The following is a 22925-nucleotide window of genomic DNA, read 5'->3' on the forward strand; positions in this document are numbered from 1 at the left end:
TGGCAGATCCCAAGTACTGGACTGGGTTCAAAGGAGGAGTGTATTTCTAGCTGCCAAATCGTCCTTAATTAGTACAGGCTTGGTCATAGTTTGTGGCTTCAGAAGACAGTCCCAGATGCTATAATACAATTAAAAAACTCTGAGAGACATTTCATGTATGAATGGATCTCTTTTCTGCCTAATATCATAGCTAAGGCTTATAGATTAACCAACCTGGAGATAGCTGATTTTATTCCTCATCTACTCCAGTATTATATTTGTTATGTAAGGTACATAAAATTATCTGCTTGATCATATTTTGACCTTATTCTGTGATTCTGATATTTCGATTTTGCTTATTCATGTTTACTTTCAGTGGTTTTCTTATTACATAGTGAAGTAGGATTTGAGAGCAGTATGAATGAAGAATAATTGCTATGATTACTTTTCAGGAAGAATGAAAATAGAAGCATAAGTTTACAGGTCAACTTAATAAATGGAAAGTAAACCACTTTCACCATTAGAAGGAACATTTTCTTTACAAAAATAAAACAAACTATCTTTTTTTCATTATACATACCAACCCAAGTTCCCATTCCCTCCTCCTCTCATTCCCTCCATACACATGAAAGCATATTTGACCGGTACGCTAGAATTAATCAGACCAGATCAAAACAACAGATATAATTTAATAATAGAAAGTGGGGAAACTCACAAGACCGGGGTAAAAGTTCCAGTGTCCAAAACGGGTCGGGCAAACACCGCAGGAAGAAAGCTAGCACACCTGGATTCCCAGGTTTTCTTCCCTAGCCCCAGGTGGCCACACCCTAGCCAAATGTGATTGGCTAAGCTTCCCCATCACACACATCCCACCCCACCCGTATCCACTCTTCTGAGAAGGTAAGGCTCATTGCTTGGGGAAGGTCCAAGGCCCTCCGACTATATCTAGGCTCAGTAGTGTATCATCCAAAGAAAATGGGTTCCAAAACAGCCAGTACAAGCACTAGGGATAAATTCTGGCCAATGGCCCTTCAGTCTTCCCCAGCCATATAACTGTCAACGAAATTCAGAGGGACTAGTTTAATCTGAAGCAGCTACTCAAATTATGTCTGTAGTAAGGATGCAGGGAGATGAATTGAGTGTTCACATACCTTCTCTCTTTAATTCAATCTGTGATCCCAACCCATGGAATGGTGCTGTCCACAAAAAAGAATGGTCTTCTTACCATGAAATCTCAATAATAGTAGTTTAATCCAAGCCAGGGTAAACTCAACATCCATATGATATGTCTAACCTTAGATTCAGAGCTATATTCTATTTACGTAATGACTGCTGATAAAGGAAAATCTGTTTTGCCCAAGGATGAGTGGAGTAATTAATTATAAATATTAAATAGTCAACTGTAAAACATAGATGTAAGAACAACACTAAATGGATTCAGTAGTTTGCATTTATGTATTTATTTATTATAATAATAAAAGTTGGAGAAAACCATAGAAAATTTAACAAGACTAATAATCAAATAAAAAGAAAATAGCTGTAACAAAAATAAAACCCAAAAGTTGTTAGAGAGAATGTTGACTGTTTATAGAGAAAGTTGTAAAAAGGAAGTAGAAACTTTGAAATAACCCTATTTCATTTCGTGTACTCGGGAAATTCTCAAGAATTAGAAATTTTAGTTTAAAAAAAGGGTTAGAGAAAACAATTTAAACATCATTCCTTTAGATCTAGTATCTTCTAATTTTATCGGACATGGGATGAAATAGAGAACATATGGAATTTAAAATAATAATTTGAGAGTGCATTCAGAGATGAAAGAAATATCAGAAATAAAATATTTGAAACAGGAAATGAGCAACCAGCAAGAAATCACAACAGTTCTGATAAGACTGAGAAAAGAGACAGAGCGCTTACTTCTGAAGTGAGAGGAGACGTCCAGAGAGAAACACAGAAGGTCTGGGAGGCAGCCACTTAGAAATGAAACAGAAGAAAAGGAGAGGGGAAGCTGATGTTTAAAGTATGAACAAGGAGAACAAGAGTACGTAAAATGAATCTGTATTTTGCTAATTCATTAATCTTAGAAGATGATCCTTGCTTTTCTCTAATAAATTTAGTTCTGACTCACTGTAATCATTATGAATACAGTGCAGAGACTCCTTTTTAAACTGGATATGCTGGCGACATCAAACTCATAGGCAATCACTATGAAGAATAATGACACTCACAGTCAAAAGCCACAAAATCCTGGAAGAATACTGCTGAGGTATCATTTACTATGTAACGAACTCCAAACTTCTATTAAGTCCAATTTAAATCAAACTGACAGGTTTCAGTAAGAATTTGTTATGACCACTAAATATTCTTGTTAAAGTGTACAAGAAATAAATCTTCTATTATAGTTTAACAGCCACATACTTGAAGTGAAGTGTAGATGGCATTCCTCTTTACCACTGAGCATATACAATTATAAAATAAGAATATATATAGAATCTTGAAATTTATCCCAGAAGTATTCTGCATCTCTGTCTGTTCATCTATCTCTTTGTCTGTATCTGTCTCTGTGTCTCGGTCTATCTATCTCTCTCTCAACATATACACACACGCACACACACACACACACACACACACACAATTATAATTCATCAGTCTTAATGCTTATTATTAAAGGCTTAAAGTGTCATTTTTGTTCATTTATTTTGTTCTGGTTCTGGTTCCTCACTATTGAATGTAACAAATCTTGGTATTAATAATTCCACAAGTTGGTCTTTCATCTTCTGCAGCATGTATTCTGAATATTTTGAGCTAAGAAAAAAATATTAGCAAGAGCGTCTGTCTCTTGATGCAACAATCTGTCTCATTATCATTGAAATGTACAAATAGCACCAGTTCAGTCCAGCCACCACTTAACAACACTTATTTGTATAGCGTCAGTCTCCCATGTGTGTGCAAGCTAGTTGCAGGTATTATTTTGATATCAATGAATATAAGTACTTCTACTAAATGTTCAGAACTTCTGAGACCTATATTTGCCTAGTGAAAGGAGTACTTGCAATCTAGGTCATTATATTTAGTGCATTGTTATTTCAGAATACACTGAAGCATGTGCAGTGAGTTGCTCATTAATATCAGTGATTGACAAAGTCTGGAACTGTGCCTAGAAAAAGAATCTATCATAATGCCATTAAAAGAATAAAGATCAGAAAAATTGCTATTGTACTCAGAAAATGCATGCTATTTATTATCATTTGCTGAACCTTCACTTGAAATATATTTTAATAAAATGATTGACATAAAAATAATTTTAATTTTAGACTACAATGACAAACTTTTATTATATTTACATGATCTATATCAGGACAATAAAATAAGTCAGCAAATATTCATAAGTGCAGAGAGGGACAGAAGACAAAAATATGTTAAATTTTATTTCCCCAAATATGATCAAATTCACCAAACAAGTGAATTCCTTTAGATTGACAAAGTGAAACATCCCACATGGTGGCTAGGGACCTAGGCAACTCGAGATACCACTCCTAAAAATGCTGAGGTTGAAAACATCATTATTATCATACAGAATACTGAAATCAATCTACGTGAATTAACCACTTTTTTTCATTTAACATCATAATTAACTCAAATGGTTCCAAAACACTTTTCTCTAAGTACTAATCTAATTCTAATTATGATATTTCTCTCCTCTTTTCATTCTTTTCCCTTTCTGCCCCTGCATAATCTTTTGGTTTTTCCAAAATTATTTACTCCACTTTGTCACTGAGACATCACACACAGATTTTCAAAACCCTTCAAATACCTAAGAGGTTTCCATGAAATCTAGGTACTTCCAATTCTCAATTTTTTTCAGCATCTATTATTTCTCAAAAATCTTGTATGATTAGTCTTTTTAGACTAGATTGTACACTTTTCAAACTAAGTATGGTTATTTCTTAAATTGGGACTAAGTTTATTTATTGAAAATTTTCTGGTATTATAATAATTTGCAGCTCTCAAACTTAAAATGTCTTTCAAGTAAATAATCTTCTGATTAAGAAAAAAGGCATAGTCTCCACAAAAAAACCAAATCCATTCATAAAGATAAGTAAGAAAACTCTGAGAAGCTATGGGGAAGGTCACATCCACAAGATACTCTTCACATTGGCAAAGCTTTGCTCTTTGTACACCACTAATGTTGTTTTACTTTAGCACAGTTGGAAATACCACAGGCGTTGTTAGAGTGTATGTACATAGCAACTCTTACTCTCCATGATAGTGTATGTGACTTACCATTACGTTTATAGTTTATGGATACTTGTAATCCCCTAGTTTAAAGAGTAATTACTATTTTAAGATTGTACAAAGATTAGGAAAAGATGTTGATATTTTTCAATGTCACATCTGAAAGTTGATTATTTTATTGTGAGAGAAAAATATACTAATATAATGTATAATTATACACAGCCAAAGTGACTTATATAACGTAAATGAAAATGATCAAAATCAAGATGTTTCAGTTTTTCACAACAGAAGAGAAAGTGAGTGCCATGAAATTCTGATGTTACCTTAGTTCTATGAATAATGGAATTAACAGCGAGATCATGACAAATTCACAAGTGAAAATATGTACCCTACATACACATATATATGTCTGCATCTTGTTAATTCCTGTATTAACTTACCCTTGAACTATATTTGCTAAAGTAATTCAGGGACTAAAAATCACTATAATTTCATAACAAATGGAAATTACTCTATACTTAATTAATAAGCATAATAATTAAGAATAACTTTATAGCACCATATTCATTATAAATTTATATTAATTTACAGCCTATAGAAATAAATGTTTGTAATATATTATACATTTATTACATTGTATAAATTATATTGTGTAAGTTAGTATAATTTTGTCATATAATTATATATTTTTAAAAAACACTTAGATAAATTGCTTTATTTCCCAGGTGTACTGAAACACTAAGTGAATGTTCACACAATGAAAACCAAGATAAAACTATAGCTTGAAGCCATCTTTCAGTGAAATAATTTTATAAAGGGAATTTTTATTGATATATTGAGCACAAAAAGTAAAATTTTAAGAATTCCAAGAGAATGTTTAAGATAGCAATGAAAGGCCTTTAATGTTTACTAAAATCCCACAAGCAGACAGATGTAAATATAACTGTCAGTGGAAAAAATAAATATGTGATCAAAATACTAAAAAGCAGTTAAAATAATTATATAATATGATTGAAATTTAGTGAGATATAGGTCTCTATTAATTTTTTAACAGAACTTTTTTTTTCATTTTACATACTAACTCTAATTTCCACTCCCTCCCCTCTTTCCCTTCTCTTTACCTAAACCCTATCCACTCCCCATCAAATTCTCAAAGAGGGTAAGGCACATTGCTTTGGAGGCACTTCCTACTATGTCTAGATTGATCAAGGTATATATTCAAAGAGAATATGTTCCAAAAAAAGCCAGTACAAGCAGTAGAGATAAATCCTGGTGCCGCTTCCAGTGGTCCCCTGTCTGACCCAGCTATACAACTGTCCCAAGCATTCAGAGGGACTAATTTGGACTTATTCTGTTTCCTTCACTGTCTGACTGGAGTTGGTAAGCCCCCATTAGCTCAGGTAAACTGTTTAAGTGGATATATTCATCACAGACTTGACCTCTTTGCTCAAATCCTCACTCCTTCTACTCTTCAGCTGGACTTTGGGAGCTCAGTCCACTGTTCCATTGTGGGTCTCTGCCTCTGTTTTCATCAGTTGCTGGATGAAGATTCTATGGTAATATTTAAGGTATTCATCAGTCTGTCTACAGGTGATGTGAGAATTGTCTGTATTCTGTCAATTATGTTTTAAAGTAAGTATAGGCAAGACAACAGACAGGAAGCAGAGGCAGGACAATAAGAACAGGAGTATTCTGGGAAGAAGGAAGCTTCTTCTGCAATCCCGCCCAGACACCTGCCCAGACAGGATGTGACCTACCCCGCTTTAAAAGGTACCAAGCCATGTGGCTAACATAGATAAGAATAATAGGTTAATATACGTTAGAAGAGCTAATACAAAGCCTGAGCTAATGGGCCAATCAGTTTATAACTTATTCTAGACCTGTGTGTGTGATTTTCTTTGGGATTTACTGGCTGTGGGAACTGGGCAAGACAGAAACCCCAATAACCAGGCACTCATGTTACATACAGGGCAAGGACAGTTCAGGCACCCTCTCCTCTATGGCTTAGGGTCTTAGCTGGGGTCATTCTTGTGGATTCCTTGGAATTTCTCTAGTGCCAGGATTCTTGCTAACCCCATAATGGCTCCCTCAATCAAAATATCTCTTTCCTTGCTCTCGTCTCTGTCCTTCCTCCATCTCAACTATCTTGTTCTGTCAAGTTCTCCTACCTTCTCCCTTTCTTATTTTTCCCTTCCACCCTCCCTACTCCTCCATCCCCACCTTCCCAACTTGGTAAGATGATTTTCTGTTTCCCTTTTCCAGGTAGATTTATGTTCCTAGTTTTCTTAGACTTTGCCTTGTTAATTAGCTTTTCTAGGATCATGAACTATAGGCTCAATATCTTTTGTTTTAAGCTAGTCTCCACTTATGTGTGAGTACATACCATGCTCATCTTTCTGTTCTGTGTCTGGTTCCTCTCTGTCTGAGTGACCACTGCAGACTGAAACACTTTCCTATTCGCATAATTCTCATGGCCATGCCTCTACTTCCTGACTGGTCACTGATGTCTCTCCTATACTTCCTGACTGGCTACTGCACAATTGGCATTTTATTAAAATTAATTGAAGTGACAGGGTACAGACATTTTCCCACAGCACTTCCTTTTTTTAAAAAACAAAATCTATGAATTGAATCTCCTTTGTTTAGCTTTTCTACTGACCATTATCCATAACAACTTGTAACCAACATTCTAAACAAAGGCAAACATCCATAAAAACACTTTTTGGAAATGTGAATACAGTTTTCCAGGCTACTTCCTGTTTCTTGGGGGCACTGATAATCTTATGCGGACCTAAAGAAAACTTAGAATTATGATCATATCATTACTGGAATATCCTCTGAGACTTGATTATCTCAGGCAGAAGTCTTTGAACTGTTCTTGATGTAGAAGTCAGACATCTGGGCCGTTTTTCCTATCAGAGATTTCTCAGGGGGAAATAACATATAGTATCCAGGCTCTCTGTGTATTTTTCATCTTTACATGGCTTTATTTTAACCTCTATTTCTTTTTTTTTTTTTAATTTTTGGCTTTTTGACACAGGGTTTCTCTGTGTATCTTTGGCTTTTCTGGAATTCATTCTGTAGACCAGGTTTTCCCTGAACTCACAGAGACCTCCCTGCCTCTGCTTTCCAAGTGCTGGAATTAAAGGTGGATGCCACCACACCCAACTACTCTCTTTGTTCTTTTAAGGACTTTATTTATTTTTTTGTTTGAGTCTACATATATTTTCAAATACATAGTAAACTATTTAGAGGTTTTCTTCATTTTTGACTATCTCTTTACTGTATATGTCTCTTTTTCTAACCACATGAGTCTTTAATTTGCTAAATGATATGGCTAGCATTAAAGCTGCAGCTTTGACAACTAGATCCAGCCTATTTCTTACCTTTTTTTTTTAAGAGTCTAACCTCATGGCAGAGGTACTGTCCAGAACCATGTTTATTGCTACAACTCTATGGCATTTCAATGTCCCGGACCCCACCAAAAAGTATGCAGTCAGCTTTTTATCAATGGCATACACTTAACTGTTTCATGGCAGGACCTTTTAAAAGAGCTGCAAGGTTTGGCAGCTAAGGCTGAGTCAGGAAACCTCTCTTAAATGAGATTAAAGACTTCAATATAAATCTGACCACACTGAACCTGATAGAAGAGAAAATAAATAGTAGTCTTCAATGCATGGGCACAGGAGACCACTTCCTAAATATAACACCAGTAACACAGACACCGAGACCAACAATAAATAAATGGGACCTCCCAAAACTAAGAAGCTTTTGTAAAGCAAAAGATACAGTCTATAAGACAAAAGGGCAGCTTACTCAATGGGAAAAAATCTTCACCCTCCCCACATTAGACAAAGGGCTGATCTCCAAAATATATAAAAAGTCAAGAAATTAGACATCAAAATCCCAAATAACCCAATTAAAAATGGGGTACACAACTAAACAGTGAATTCTCAGCTGAAGAATTTCAAATGGCTAAAAGACACTTAAAGAAATGATCAACATCCTTAGCAGTTGGGGAAATGCAAATCAAAACAAATCTGAGATACCATTTTACACTAGTCAGAATGGCTAGGATCAAAAGTAGCAATGACAGCTTATGCTGGAAAGGATGTGGAGGAATTATTGCTGGTGGGAATGCAAATTTGTACAACCACTCTGGAAATCCGTATGGCAGTTTCTCAGAGATATATGCCTTTAATAAATTCTATCAACGTTTGTTTATTTTAGAGCTTGGATAAGAGAGGGAAACTACAAGAAAACAACATGTATTGCAACAAATAATCAATTAATTATAGAGCAGAAGACAAAAAGCAAAATGATTATACTAATTTTCTGTGTGATACAGTGACTGCATATTTCTTGCTTATTCAAACCACTTTCTATTTCAAAATATCTTCAGTTTCTATCATATGCATAAATGATGCTTTCATTTCTTAATAAATTTTCAAGAATAATCTTTATCTAGTGGAAAATGTTATAAATGTCCTTTGCAGGCTATGCAGGTAAAGAGTTCATCACATATTTTAACACAGTGGAATGCTAGGTAAATCGGGTTTGGAGATCAAATAAATATACTCAGAACAGTTAGTTTAATCAACCTTCTCAGTAGGCTGTACGCTCTGTCTAAAGTAATAATTTCATCTTACCTCAAATTTCTTGCATTTGATAAGAACTTCCCTTACAACCAATTTGAAGTATTCTTCTGTTTGATAGGTAGCGCATTTCTTGGTAGCAGCTTAAGAAGCAAAGTCAGTTCTTTCTTTTCTTGAGCTATGGACTTCATCTCAACAGGCTGTCCTTCTCTGCCCACCCTAATTAAGAAAACTGGCATAGTGAAATTCTACAGATGGATCAACAGCAGGGACTACACAGAATGACTTCATAGGCATAATAGTTCTATCAGCAACTCACATCACTTAAAAGGCAACACTGCTTTCTCTACACTATAGGTTCCTGCCAATATCCCCTTGAAATAAATGCTCAGACGCTTCACAACATTCTCCAGAACAGTCTTCTATATGTAATCTTCTTCTGATACCACTGCCTTCAACGACTATGATATCTTTGCTCAGAGATAACTCTAAGCATCTTCTTAACCACATGTCAAAAATTAGCATTCACTGGATTAAAGGACTTAATGAGCAACTTTTGACTCTAAAACTTCGGGTGGTTTGAGTCACTATAAACTCTTAGAGAATAATTGCAGCTCTTCTGTGTCTTCCAAGTTTTTACACAAAGATTTTGTTCTGGCTTGATTCTAGCCAAGCCACAGCTTTCCCTGTGGAGAAACAGTGGAATGAAACAACTATCTCAGTATTATACTAGTTACTGCTAGCTGGAGTATATATGAAGCATCACATATTCCTTCCTGTTTTGTCTTATTCTCTTTTTCCCTTTCTCCATTCTTCCCTTATTTCCTCTCTCCCTCCTTCCTTCCTGTCTTCCTTTTTCTTCACTACCTCACTCCCCCAACTCTTCCTTCTTTCTTTTCCTCCATTCTTTTTCTTCCTTGTTTTGAGACACGATGAATGCATCTACACTCTTTGTGTCCTTTTGCCCCTTTTTCCTGAAAGGTCATGATAAATTATATTGCTAAGAAGAGAGGTAGTGAATACTATGTGTGTGCATGTTCTATTCACTTGCAATGTCCAATGGAAATAGGAACCAAGAAGCACTTGTTTTTTTTTTTCTTTTTCATTTTCATGGGAATAAAACCTATAAGTGTTTCAAGGCTTTTTATTATCATGACACATGTTGATAAATTCTAATTTTCAGTCATGGAAGTAAAAAAAAATTGAAATCTCATGAAAGAATTTAGAATAAGTTAAGAAAATCGAAGGTTATATCAGCCAAGTCAATTACATGCTTAACATTTAAACTATTTTAATTAGGAAAGTAAAAGCAATGGAAATACCGCTGTACTTCATACAAACTCCAGCAGGGATAGAAAACTGTGCCTAGAGGTTGTATGCATAACTAGGAAGATCATTAAAACCCATGGGCTCAGTTTTTGCCTCTGTGTGTTTTCCAGCTCTTGCTTCCTAAGACCAAAATGCTGTCAGTGAATTCCTGAAACACCAAAGATGAATCATTCAGAAAATGCTGTTTCTGGCCAAACGGAGATGCTTCATCTCGGGCAGTGCCCAACTTTCATCATGTATAATGACTTGTTAGTACAGATATAAAATCTGACTCCCTTGAGTCAATGAATTGCTCCCTCGGTCCATGGAATAAACAGTGATAGATGAAGGTTTCAACTTCTTTGCCTAATCTAATCTTTCACTCTAAATTTTCTTTTGAAACTATTTCCCTATCAATCCTTAGTGCAAAATTTTGGACCTGGACGGTATTTGTCAGGGAATTCCAGGCAAGGCACACGCAGTCTATGTCTGCAGACACCACTAATGAAATACTCTCCAGCGATTGAAATGTGGCAGCACTGCACAGAGCTATGAATTTCTAAAATTGCAAAAAACACAGTGGCATATCACCTTTATCAATAATTAGAAATGGTATTGATAAGTCACCTCATGTTGCTAATGTTCTATGAAAAGTCTCAACTTTGGCTTTAGGCTAAGAGTAGCTAGTATCATTGGGCAAGTACTGATATCAGCCTGGCCCATGTTCTTTGGTATGCTTCAACTATTGTGGAACTCGCTATGCTATACTTTCATTTTCTAAATATAATATACGATGTGGTTTGGTAAACTCCATTTCTGCTAGAGACACAGATATATGATATGACTTATTCCATCCAGTTGAATATCCTCCAAGAAGGCCTTCATTTTAAACAGACATCATTATAATAATGTTCTAAATTATGAATATTTAAACCTTTTGAAAAATGTTAATAAAGTTGAAATTCTCACATTGCCCATACTGTGATATATTGCCAATGATTTTGATAAAGTAATAATGAATTATTGTCTACAGCTTATGTGCAGGTGGAACAGCATACAGGGGTGATATATTCTCCCCTTTATTTAAGGATTCATTTCTTAAACTGCAGACATGAAACAGGTGTCATGTCATTTATCATTTATTTGTGAGTCAAACTTTTGGGAGGTAAAATGTGTGAGGATCAGGAATCCAAGGTAATCCAAAATAGGTTCTTTAAGATTAATTCAATCTACAGAACACCCTGTAAAACAAAAGACAACAACAAAAACAAAAAGGGCACAAGAAAAAATCTGATATAACTCTGAATTTTATTAAATCTTTTTCTAAATTTCTGTTTCCATTTTTTGAGGTATCATGAATTTCAAATCTTCCCAAATATAGAGTATCACTTATAATATGCACTTATCTCAATTAATCAAAATGTTTTAAATTCTATCTTCTTTTATAAAAAATTACATAAAGGAAATTCACGGATGTTTCTCAAGGGTTCTTCTCACAGTATTAATAATTGTATTATGTAACAGGTATTTAACCTAATTAGAATTGAGTAAAAGATAATATTTTTGAGCAAGCTTATTTTACAATAAACAACTCTTTTATTCAGTACTTCGATACAAGGCAAGATTTCTAAAGTTCTGATACTCTAGATAAGGCTGATGAAATCAGTTATGGTAAAACTTATATAAAAATTTATGTAAACAATTCCTCACCATGAGAAATAACAGACAATATGATTGTTTCAAGACAGAAAACACCAGAAACCTTTACACAATAAATGTCAAATTTAGTAAGCAGTAAGGATGACTGGAGGGTCTGCAGCATCAGTTTGTGGCATGTCTCCAATTTCTCTTTTTTCCCCTTCATTTCCAGTGATTATGGTCAGTAGAATCTTTCAGTCTCTGGTCTTAATCATGTTGATATTCCTGAGTATGTCCTGATTGTGGAAAATTACTACATCCAAGAAATGCCTGGCAAATTTGTACCTTGTCCAACTGTCTAGACTTAGGATGTGTGTTATCTAATATGTGTTCATAGATTCAACACTGTTTTAGAATTCATATAAAAATGGGAGCAATTGCTGGATCGTTTTTTTATTCCTATAAGACCAGGACTCCTTCTGTTATCTCATTGATTTGAATTAGAAAACATTCGTATATCCTAACTTATCTTCCAGCACATATAGTCAACTAGTCTCTTTATTATCTTACATGACATAATTTTCTCTACTAGCAATATAGTTAGTGCCTATAATATGACATATATTTATTTTCTTTTTTACAATGTATATTAAATATTTTAACTCCCATGTGATTAGTTCATTCATATATTATACAATTAAGAAATATATATAGATGTCAAATGCATAATTCAATGCTAGCTATACTACAAAATGCTATTAAACATTTGATATTATTAAATGAATATATGATTATATATATATGTATATTCTATGTGCAAATGTATATTTGTATTATATTGTTCTAGGGCAGGAAGGGGCAAACATAACACTCTGAGAGCATAAGGGTCAAATGAAAATTTTCTGGCAGCCTTTCTAATCATCATCTCCACTGAGACATGTGCTCCAGGGACTGTTTTCAGATTTCCAGGTCTCACTTCAGGGCCTTTACCTGATTCCCAAGATTTGCTTGTGAAGCATCCATTTGTAGGACAACTCTTTATGTTTTTTCTTTCTTCCTCATGTAGACAATTTTACAGTTGACTATGTAATATATTTTGGTTATTGTGCCTTTGATAACGTAATGCACCTTTAGTAGGTAGCACCCATAACTGACCTAACATCTTATAATTAAGCTTCTCAAATATTGAAAGTCTTCAATTAACAATTAAAGTAGGTATTGACAATTGAAGTAAGTGTCAATTCTGTCTTTGTTACTTGCATATTCTGCAGCTCCTACTTTATAAGTCCCACATTATTTTCACTTGTTTAATTCTGTGTCCTTTCATTATTATTTGACTTCCCCTTCCTCTTTAATCATTTTTAATGTTTATTGTGTATGTATATGAGTGCTTTGCCTATACATATGTCTGTGCACCTCCTGCATATAGTGCCCATGGAGTCCATAGGGTGCGTCAGATCTGAAGGTACTATAGTTACAAGTTTTGAGAGCTTCCTTGTGAGTACTGCAACCAGAATTGAACCCAGGTCCTCTGCAAGAACAACCTATGCCCTAAGCCACTTCAGTGCCTGCTTTTTAACTTAAATCTTTCAAAAATCTTCGTTTCATAGTATGATAAAGTATTTCATTAATTGTAATGAAATATTTATATTTTCTACATGAGAAATACTAATTGATCTTCTTATATATTAATGTCAGAAATGATTAGTCATTTCAAATGTTATTTGCTTAATCCTTCTTTATTACATCTTCTAATACCAGAGACAACCATTTCCAATAACTTTATATACTTACACTTGCATTAATCATTTCAATATGATGTAATGTAATTTGATGATACATCTTTTTCCATATTAGCTGCACTTCTTAATTTTTAAATATTATTTCATCACTTGCTCATATACAATCTATACAAAATGCTACCATATTGCCTGGATTTTTCATATTTCTCAATTCACAAGATGTTTAAATCATATCTCATTACCAAAATCCTTGATGAGATTATATTTTTAAAAACTGTGCCAACTGATTGATTTATTGCATTCAATTATTACCTTTACAGTAGAAATCAAAGTTTTATTAATATATCAGGTTGCCATATGATACACACAAAAGTTTCTACATACCAAAATTATACATTATCATTCATCAGTATGTGAATTAGCTATTTCCTTGAAGTCTTTTGATTTCTATTAAAGGACAGTGACATTTAGCCTATGATAGTCTTTTCTCGAGGAGTGAATAGCTACTGTGTTGTAAGTGCTTCCATCATTTTTGAACATAGAGTCATGTGGAGCCATGCACGGCAGAAAGACTATGATTATCTAATAATATTTTACACTGTCAAAACTGTGTTGAAATTATTATCATTGATATATTTACCTGAGTTAATAATACATAGTTTTATGTCATTATTTTTCTTTATTTTATTTTATGATACAGGTTCTCAGTACTTAGGCTCTGAGAAGTCTGAGTCTCACTATATAGAGGACTAGCTTCAAAATCACAAAGATCTGCCTGCTTCTCCTCCCACATGGTGGAATTTGAGGTATATATCACCATATCTGTTTTTTGTCTCTTGAGCTATGCATTTTTATTAACTTAAGTTTCATTTATCAAATTTTATTTCAGTTGACAGTGCCATGATAATGAATTTATAAAAATATGGAAGTGATCCAAAAATAAAAGTTACTGCAAACAGCTTTCAATCATTTGCGGGAAGATAATATTTTTGCATAATGTTAACTTTCAAAATTAATCACATGAAACTGACTAATGAATTATTTTACAGGAAGAATGTTCTAAAAATAACCTATAATAAGAAAGAATAAAGATGGATTAAAGTCTGGAAGTATATAAGAAGTTTGCTTATAATTACGAAAATGTACACAATCATGAGCAAGCCATTTGTCAAGATGGAAAGGAAATGATTATGATATGCACTGAATTTCCCCACAAAAAGCAGAAAACTATTTTGTGCACCTTAACTGTATTATTGGACTCAGAACCTATAAAGACCACTTTGAACAATGGGGGCATCTGTAGTGCAGTGTTTGATGACATTTTTGCAGCATCTGTGATGAGATGGGTCATTCACCTGCACTTCAGCTGGGTCACCCTCACTGGGTTTTGGTGGAGAAACTTTGAAGTAGCCCAATGAAGAGATACTATTGACATTTTCTAAAAATAAGACGTGGGAAAAGCAAGTTTCAACAAACTTCTTCAGTTCATTTCAACTCAATAAACATTTTTGAAGGCTCACTAGCATGTCCCTGACTGTGTTTCTCCTTGCGTTTCTCCTACCTATTAAATGTTCATCTTACTTTAGATCCCTGTCAGAGCTATCTTTCATGCTGCTGGTACTGGAGTCTTTTTCAGACATATACCTGATAGGGTCACCTCCCATCCAAAATCCCCAGGATAAAATCCAATACCTTCAGAAAAATACAAAATGTCATTAATGATCTAAACCCTCCCTGTCCTCTTATATCTTTTACTTATCTCCATGGGACTGACATGCAAAGCTATTTTTACATCCTCTGGTGTTATTTTTGTGTGAATATCTTACTCAGTGCTGATGTTATATTTTGTCTTCATAGTGACCATTTTGTCTTCATGAGGACATAAATATATTAATGGTCCTTTTGAAACTCAGATGCTGTGTGCTACAATGAGTATTCCATAGTTTTGTGAGCTTGCTTAAATGTCTGTCAGTTTTCAGCATTTGGATGTGAATAATTGAAAGGTGGAACTCTGCGTCATAAGTTTCTTTGTGTAACAAACCTCTACTTTTTCAGCAGTGTGGATAAAATACCGTATTTAAAAAGGATTTAAATTCGTAAGCAATAAGATAAAGAAACTAGATTTCCAAAAGAAAAGAATTCCTGTTTGTAGAATATTTGAAAAAAATGCATTTATATACTAGATAATCTTTCTTCATTGGGAAGCAAACAACGAATGTAAAACATAAAGCAGACTACATGCAGCAGTCTTATAACCATCAGTAATGAAGGTGATTCACTTTGTGTTAGAGCCCGTGGGCCTCAAATAGATAACCATTTTTCCTAACTGGACTGGTACGGAGCCGTAAGGAATAATCAGACACAGCTTACACAGTCATCACGGAAGGGCATCTCAGGCTTCTTCTCTCCTGAAGATCTCCCCACATTTATTCTCCAAACAACTTTTATACTAACACATAAACTGTGCAGAAAAATATACCAGACCTGTCCTCTAGGTCACCAGTTGAATGGCGTTTTGTCACGTCCGCATCTACCTGTCTACTGTGTATGCTAGCTGTCACGGAGGCTTGAATCAGCATCTCTATAAGGCATCCTCCAAATTACAAAGAAAGGAGCAACAATGTCCTGACCCTTTGTTAGGCAGAGACAGCCTGTCTGCAGGGCTACGTGACAACCTCAGATGGGACCTGTGGCTTTAGCACCTGGCTGCCACACCATATAGAAATATAGGCCTACAACTTTGAAAGATTAGAAGAGTCACATATGAGGGACATCTAAGCATAACTACAAGTATCTAACGATTTTGTTTAAAAGGCCAAATTATATTTTCATTAAGTATCATTGTCTGGTACTAAATAGGAGGTAATAATGTCATTTAGGTACCCCTACAATCCATCAATCCTATACAAGGAGCCATAGTCAACAGAGTAAAACTGGGAGCAGGAAAATGATGTCCCAAAGAATAGTATAGGAACTGGCTGTCTAACTGCAAAGGATCAATCCTGAAAGCATATATACAGGTAACATTATATGTGTTTAATGGGGCTTATCTGAGAGTATATATGTATCTTCAAAAATATACACACATGCAGTTACAATTGCTTTAAAAAAGGCTTTGAATCTGAAGAAGAGAGAATTGGGAAATATGGGATAATTTAGTGGGAGAAAAGGAAAAGGAAAAATGTTTAATTAAACTGCAATCTCAAAAATAAATAACAAAAAATAATGCCTTAGCGTCAGAAGGTTTAATTCACTGTTCATTATACTAGAAAGAAGGCTAGCAAAGGAAAAAAAGCAAGTATTGTAAGAAGACACTTACGTTCCATGTTTCTGAAAATAAAATTTATTAAAATTTAAATTTAGACACAAAATTAAATAAATAAAACAAAATAATATGTGAAGACTTGTTGTAAGTTGTTTTTTAGTCTAAAATATATTTTACAGTCACAAACATCTTTAGAGTATCTTTTTTTTATATTTTTAATTTTTTTTAACTTTTTTTTTATTGAAAAAAGGAGAAAAAAAAACAAATTTCCTCCTCCTCCCATCCTCCCATTTCCCTCCCCCTCCTCCCACCCTTCTCCCCCTCCCCTACTCTTCTCCCCCTCCCTCTCCAGCCCAAAGAGCAGTCAGGGTTCCCTGCCCTGTGGTAAGTCCTAGGTCCTCCCCCCTCCGTCCATTTCTAGGAAGGTGAACATGCAAACTGGCTAGGCTCCCACAAAGCCAGCACATTACGTAGGTTCAAAACCCCGTGCCATTGTCCTTGGGTTCTCAGCAGCCCTCATTGTTTGCCATGCTCACAGAGTCCAGTTTTATCCCATGCTTTTTCAGTCACAGTCCAGCTGGCCTTGGTGAGCTCCCAATAGATCAGCTCCACTGTCTCAGTGGGTGGGTGCTCCCCTCGTGGTCCCGACTTCTTTGCTCATGTTCTCCCTCCTTCTGCTCCTCATTGGGACCTTGGGAGCTCAGTCCAGTGCTCCAGTGTGGGTCTCTGTCTCTGTCTCCATCCATCACCAGATGAAGGTTCTATGATGATATGCAAGATATTCGTCAGTATTGCTATCGGCTAGGGTCATTTCCGGTTCCCTATCCTCAGCTGCCCAAGGAACTAACTGGGGACCTTGGCTTGGGCATCTGGGAGCCACTTTAGGTTCAAATCTCTTGCCAACCCTAAGGTGGCTCCCTTAACTAAGAATTGTGCTTCCGTGCTCCCCTATCCAACCTTCCTTTATCCCAATCCTCCTTTTTCCCCAAGTTCCCCCCATTCTCCCCTTCTCCCTTTTCTCTCCCCATCTCCCCTTACCCCCATCCCACCCCACCCCCAAGATCTCAATTTTCTCCCCGGCAATTTTGTCTCCTTCCCATAGCCAAGAGGACAACTATATGTTTTTCCTTTGGTTCACCTTCCCAAAACTCCACCAAAGAACTTTTACAGCTGATAAACACCTTTAGTAATGTGGCAGGATACAAGATCAACTCCAAAAAATCAGTTGCCCTCTTATACACAAAGGATATGGAAGCAGAGAGGGAAATCAGAGAAGCTTCACCTTTCACGATCGCCACAAACAGCATAAAATATCTTGGGGTAACTCTAACTAAGGAAGTGAAAGATCTATTTGACAAGATCTTTAGAGTATCTTATAAGAGACTGTTTGCTTGTCATATTAAAAACCATTTATCTATTTTTATCACTATCTATCTCTCTCTATTTTTGAGTAAGGTTAGAACATTGTAAATGAGAAGGTAATTCCCTTGTTAAAGAATTAGAAACTTGTCATAGATAAGAAATATCAGAGCTCAAGAATATTGATAACTATTCAGTAGAGAAAATGAAACTTTTATTAACATGTGTGATAACTTAAATGGTGGTGTATCCAATATTCACATTAGTGTAAATTTGGAATCAAAATTGGTAATAAGTAGTTGTGTAAGGGTCACAATCCTTGGAGAAATGATTAGAGCATGGTGACGGGCTCCTGGACAGGATTAATAAACATACATGCAGATTCAAGGAAGTTCCCTCCCTCCTTCCAGCAAGAGAGAACTGTGGAAGACAGGACCGTCTTTGAGAAAGCTGGTTCTTTCAGGATATTGAAAATGCTTTGGCCATTTATAAGCACCCTAGTTTAGCATAATTCTCTACAACAATCTTAATACAGTGAGTCAATAGTACAGGGTTAAATCAGAAAAAAAATATTTTTATCTCTGAGGACTAGGAGAAAAATAACATTTCAGAGATGTGTCAAGATTTGGTAGTTTTTCTAAATATCAAATGATGTTAAATGTTATCCCTGTGTACAGGAGGAAGCATTAGACTCCATCCAAAGTTGTAATATAAATCAACATTCAGATGCTTGAAATACAAATGCAAAGCTTACTGAAAGAAGAGGGAGAAATGGAAAATCCTCTAAGACCTATCCCCTCTTAAATAGATAAGTATAGAAATTAAGTCAAGGTGGTAAAATAATAGCCAGCATAGCAAGCACAATTAAAATACTACTATAAATTATAGAAGTAGACTCATTGTGAAATATAAGATATAAGAAAAAAACTAACAAATATATTCTATAAATATGCCAATATTTTAATCACGTAACTCCTTTAATTAGTAGTATCTTATACACATGTGATTTTCTTCATTTGTCATCATACTAGCCTTCTGAATTATTACTATCAGGAAAAGCTTCCTATACAATGTTCATGAATCTATATTTTTCCGTTTAGGATGCTGGCCTTAAAACTCTTTTTCCCTTGAAGAGTTGCCATTCCATTGTAGTTACTCTATCTTGTTCAAGTCCCCAAATATTTCATTTCCAATTTCCCTCATTGTGTGTTTTCATAGATTTTCCTAAGGGATTCCTTCACTTCCCCTTTAATATCCTCCTTCTGGTTGACTAAGGAAAGAAGATAGGCTAACTGTAGATTCTCATCCTTTTGTCCCCTCCTCCAGGCCCATCCCAGTCTCATTCCAAGCTCTGTAGTTAACACCTGCTCTGGCCTCCTCTTCTTCTCTTTCTTGCTACTGCATCACTAATGAAACACACTGATCTCCTACAGTCTTATTCCCACTCATTCCTCCACTGCAGCCGTCCATGGGATACAGGCAACTAAGCCAGACAACAAGCAGGCCAGTGGAGCCTATAGGACAGCTTCTGATCTTCACTCTCTGTCTTCTCCTCCAGAACCAATTCCCCAGGTTCATCCTCAACTCTGGAGAGATCTAAGTGTTGGGACCTCTCTGCAGTCTCTGCTACCATTCCAGGGGACTAAGAATATCCTGATAGAACATCTTATTTTCCTCAAACATTTAGATCTGATAAGAGCCTCCCCACAGCCAATTCCCATTCCTATGAATAAGTTCCCAATTCCTAGAAACACATTTTACCAGGAATCTCCACTAGCCACACCTAGCAATATGTCAGAAAAAAAAAAAAACCTCTTATCAGATTACCCATAGTTGAAGCGCTAGACAAAAAGCTTAAAATAGACTTTGTAATCTAACTTTTCTGAACTAATGATTTATTTTTGTATTAAATATGCTCATAATACATTGATTGATCTGGGGTAAGGCCTCAAGGTGGTAACAGGACACTGTGTTCGAACTGCAGCACCAGCAGAAACATTGAACTAGATGGAAGGAACACTTTTCTAGTTTAGTAGTTAAAAGACAGTATTTTCATATTGGTGAGGGCTACAAATTTGTGCTTGAGTGGAGCAAAGGGTTATCTTTGACAAAAGTATTTTATACAGTTCTTTATGATATCAATCTATAAAGCCAAGTAAAAATATGTGATCAGTTAAAACTATACACATTAAGTCATAATTGTTTCTCGGAATGCTATTGAAAGTTGTTTGAATGTGCTGAGCTTGGGTCATTAACAAACATTTCCTAAAATATTGCGGGTAATAAAATTTCAATTACATCTTTACATTTCTTTAATCTAAATTTTGGAAAGAGGTTTGTCAAAGGTAAAGAAATTAAAATTGTTAATTATTAAGATTAAATAAATTATATTTCAATTTTAGATTACCAAATGAAAACATAAATGTAAAAAGATAAATTAAACATTATAATTCTTATAAACTCATGTATTTTCCTAAGTCTACAAACATATCTTGTCTGACTTCTGCAAGTTTGGTTTTAACAATGACTGATATGTTTGCCTATATCAATATTTAACTCCAGAATGTAAATGGAAATAAAGAAGTCCTGATTTAGAACCTTTAAATTCTAGGATTTCAATAAGGTCAATTATAGTGGTGAAATCTACTGTGTGAAATTTGCTGTATTTTACTGTTGTTTTTATAAACCAGTGATAAGACTATTTTGAAGCTGTGTCAAATGGAGTAAGACAAAAGAAGGCTGGGTGCCAGCATAATTTCCAATCAGAGAAGGAATAATGCCATATATTCAAAGTTAAAATAGAAGAGAAGCCTTTGTGCATTTGAGAAGGAACATCATGAGTACATGGGAAGAGCAGGAGAAATGAGAGCATGGTGGTGGATGAAGTAATTGTATGTCAATTAAAGAAAAAATAAAAAAGAAATACTCATATTTTAAATGCCAGTTTTCTTACTTAATGGCTGTGATATTTTAAAAATTAAATAAAATCAAGAATATGAGAGCAAGACTTTGTATTTATGTCTATCTGTGGATGGAAATTGGTCAGTAATCCCACATTTCTTAAATATGAAGAAGAAACAAATCACATAAATATATTTTTTTAAAAAGTTAGAAATTAACACTAAATTATATATCAGTATCAATTCAATGTTCCCTTCAAGTGCATTAGACCTTCTAACAAAAATACCAACTCCCAAAACTAGATAGCATTACAGAAAACTGACCTGATTAAAATGCAGAGCTGTGGAGCCCGTTCTAATAAATGCATCTATAAAACAATCCCACACCCAAGTCTAAGGGAACAATGTGGAAGAGGACAGAAAATGTCTAAGAGCCAATGAATCATGAAGATTGCTTTGAGATTGTATTTCCAAGTAACATCAGAAACTGCACCCATGAAATCTCACAAACATGATTGCACAAAAATTCACAGAGCAAATGGCTGGAGCAAAGTGGACTTGGACAATGTTTGAAGTGTCAATACCACACAAACAGCACTAGTCAACCGAGGAAAGCTGCTTGCAGCAAGAGAGCTTTTTCTTGGGGAAGAAAATACCAATTGGTTGTCCATTCTCAACAAAGCATATTCAGTTTACATTATACAAACTGAAAAGTTATAATTAGGAATATGCAGGTACAATAAATATATAAATTCAGCAACAATTATTGAGAAAAGAGGCCATGGATTTAAAGGAGAGTAGGGAGGAAAATATAACAGGGTTAGGAGAAAAGAAAGAAAAGGAGTAACAATCAGATTATAAGATCAAAAAACTAAGTAGAAGAAAAAGGCAACTAAGCATGAAAACCTTCTTTTGACTTGTTGGTCAAGGGAGTTTAAAAGAATCTCAAAAAAGTGTAGGTGTTGCTGCTGCTCTTGGTTCCCTCCCAGAGATAAGTCCCATTTGCTAAAGATACATTTTATTTCCAGAAAGGAAAAAAAATTTGAGATGGTTCTGACATAAAAGTCTCGTCCATGAAGATCTACTTTCATAGTTCCATAGTATGGAAGCTGTCAAAAGAGAAAAGCATAAGACTCCTATGTTCTGAATATCAAAATGTATGGAAATTCTGTGTAGAAAAGGGATCAAAATTTTGTGACATCAGAGCAAATAGAAATGAATTTTTAATAAAGTGAAGATTTTATTTAAAAGTCAAGACTCCCAAATTACATTAAATGATATCTGGAAGGCATTAGCAATTACTGAGATAATTCAGATCACAAGGAAATATTCCTGATCCTCATCCCACTTTTCACACTGCTTATGTATTCTTCAACACATATTGACACTCATGTGAACATACAAAGGAAATAAACAATGAATCATGATAAACATACTTTGTCTATATAGTTATTGTTATTCTTCAACTTAATTTTTATGTTTTATTTTATTTACTTTTTAAATATTATATTGAAATTTTATTTTTCTTTCCTTTTATTAATAATTTTTTGCATTTATTTTACATCTGGATCTCACTATCCCTTCCTTCATCTCCTTCAGTCCTTCCTCTTATGTTTTGAGATAATAAATAGTGCAGTTACTTTCTCACAAGGTTTTGTGTAAATTAATATTATTGATATCTGAAAATGGATTTGTTTACTTAAAATAAATATACCAGTTCTATCAGATCTTTTTTTTTCTATCAGATCTTTTAAATTTCAGGTTTATTGCTGTATTTTATTCAACTACCATTTCAAGACTATCATTGGGAGTATCTAAGTATTTCTTCAAATGTAAATTACTTACTCTTTGAATTTTTCTTTGTTGTATTTGATCATGTTTGATAAGTTGCAACATCCTTCTTAAT

The sequence above is a fragment of the Microtus oregoni genome, unplaced genomic scaffold (assembly GCF_018167655.1).
Source record: "Microtus oregoni isolate MIOR12 unplaced genomic scaffold, Mior012 000001F_ref0000356, whole genome shotgun sequence".
NCBI classification, from domain to species: domain Eukaryota; kingdom Metazoa; phylum Chordata; class Mammalia; order Rodentia; family Cricetidae; genus Microtus; species Microtus oregoni.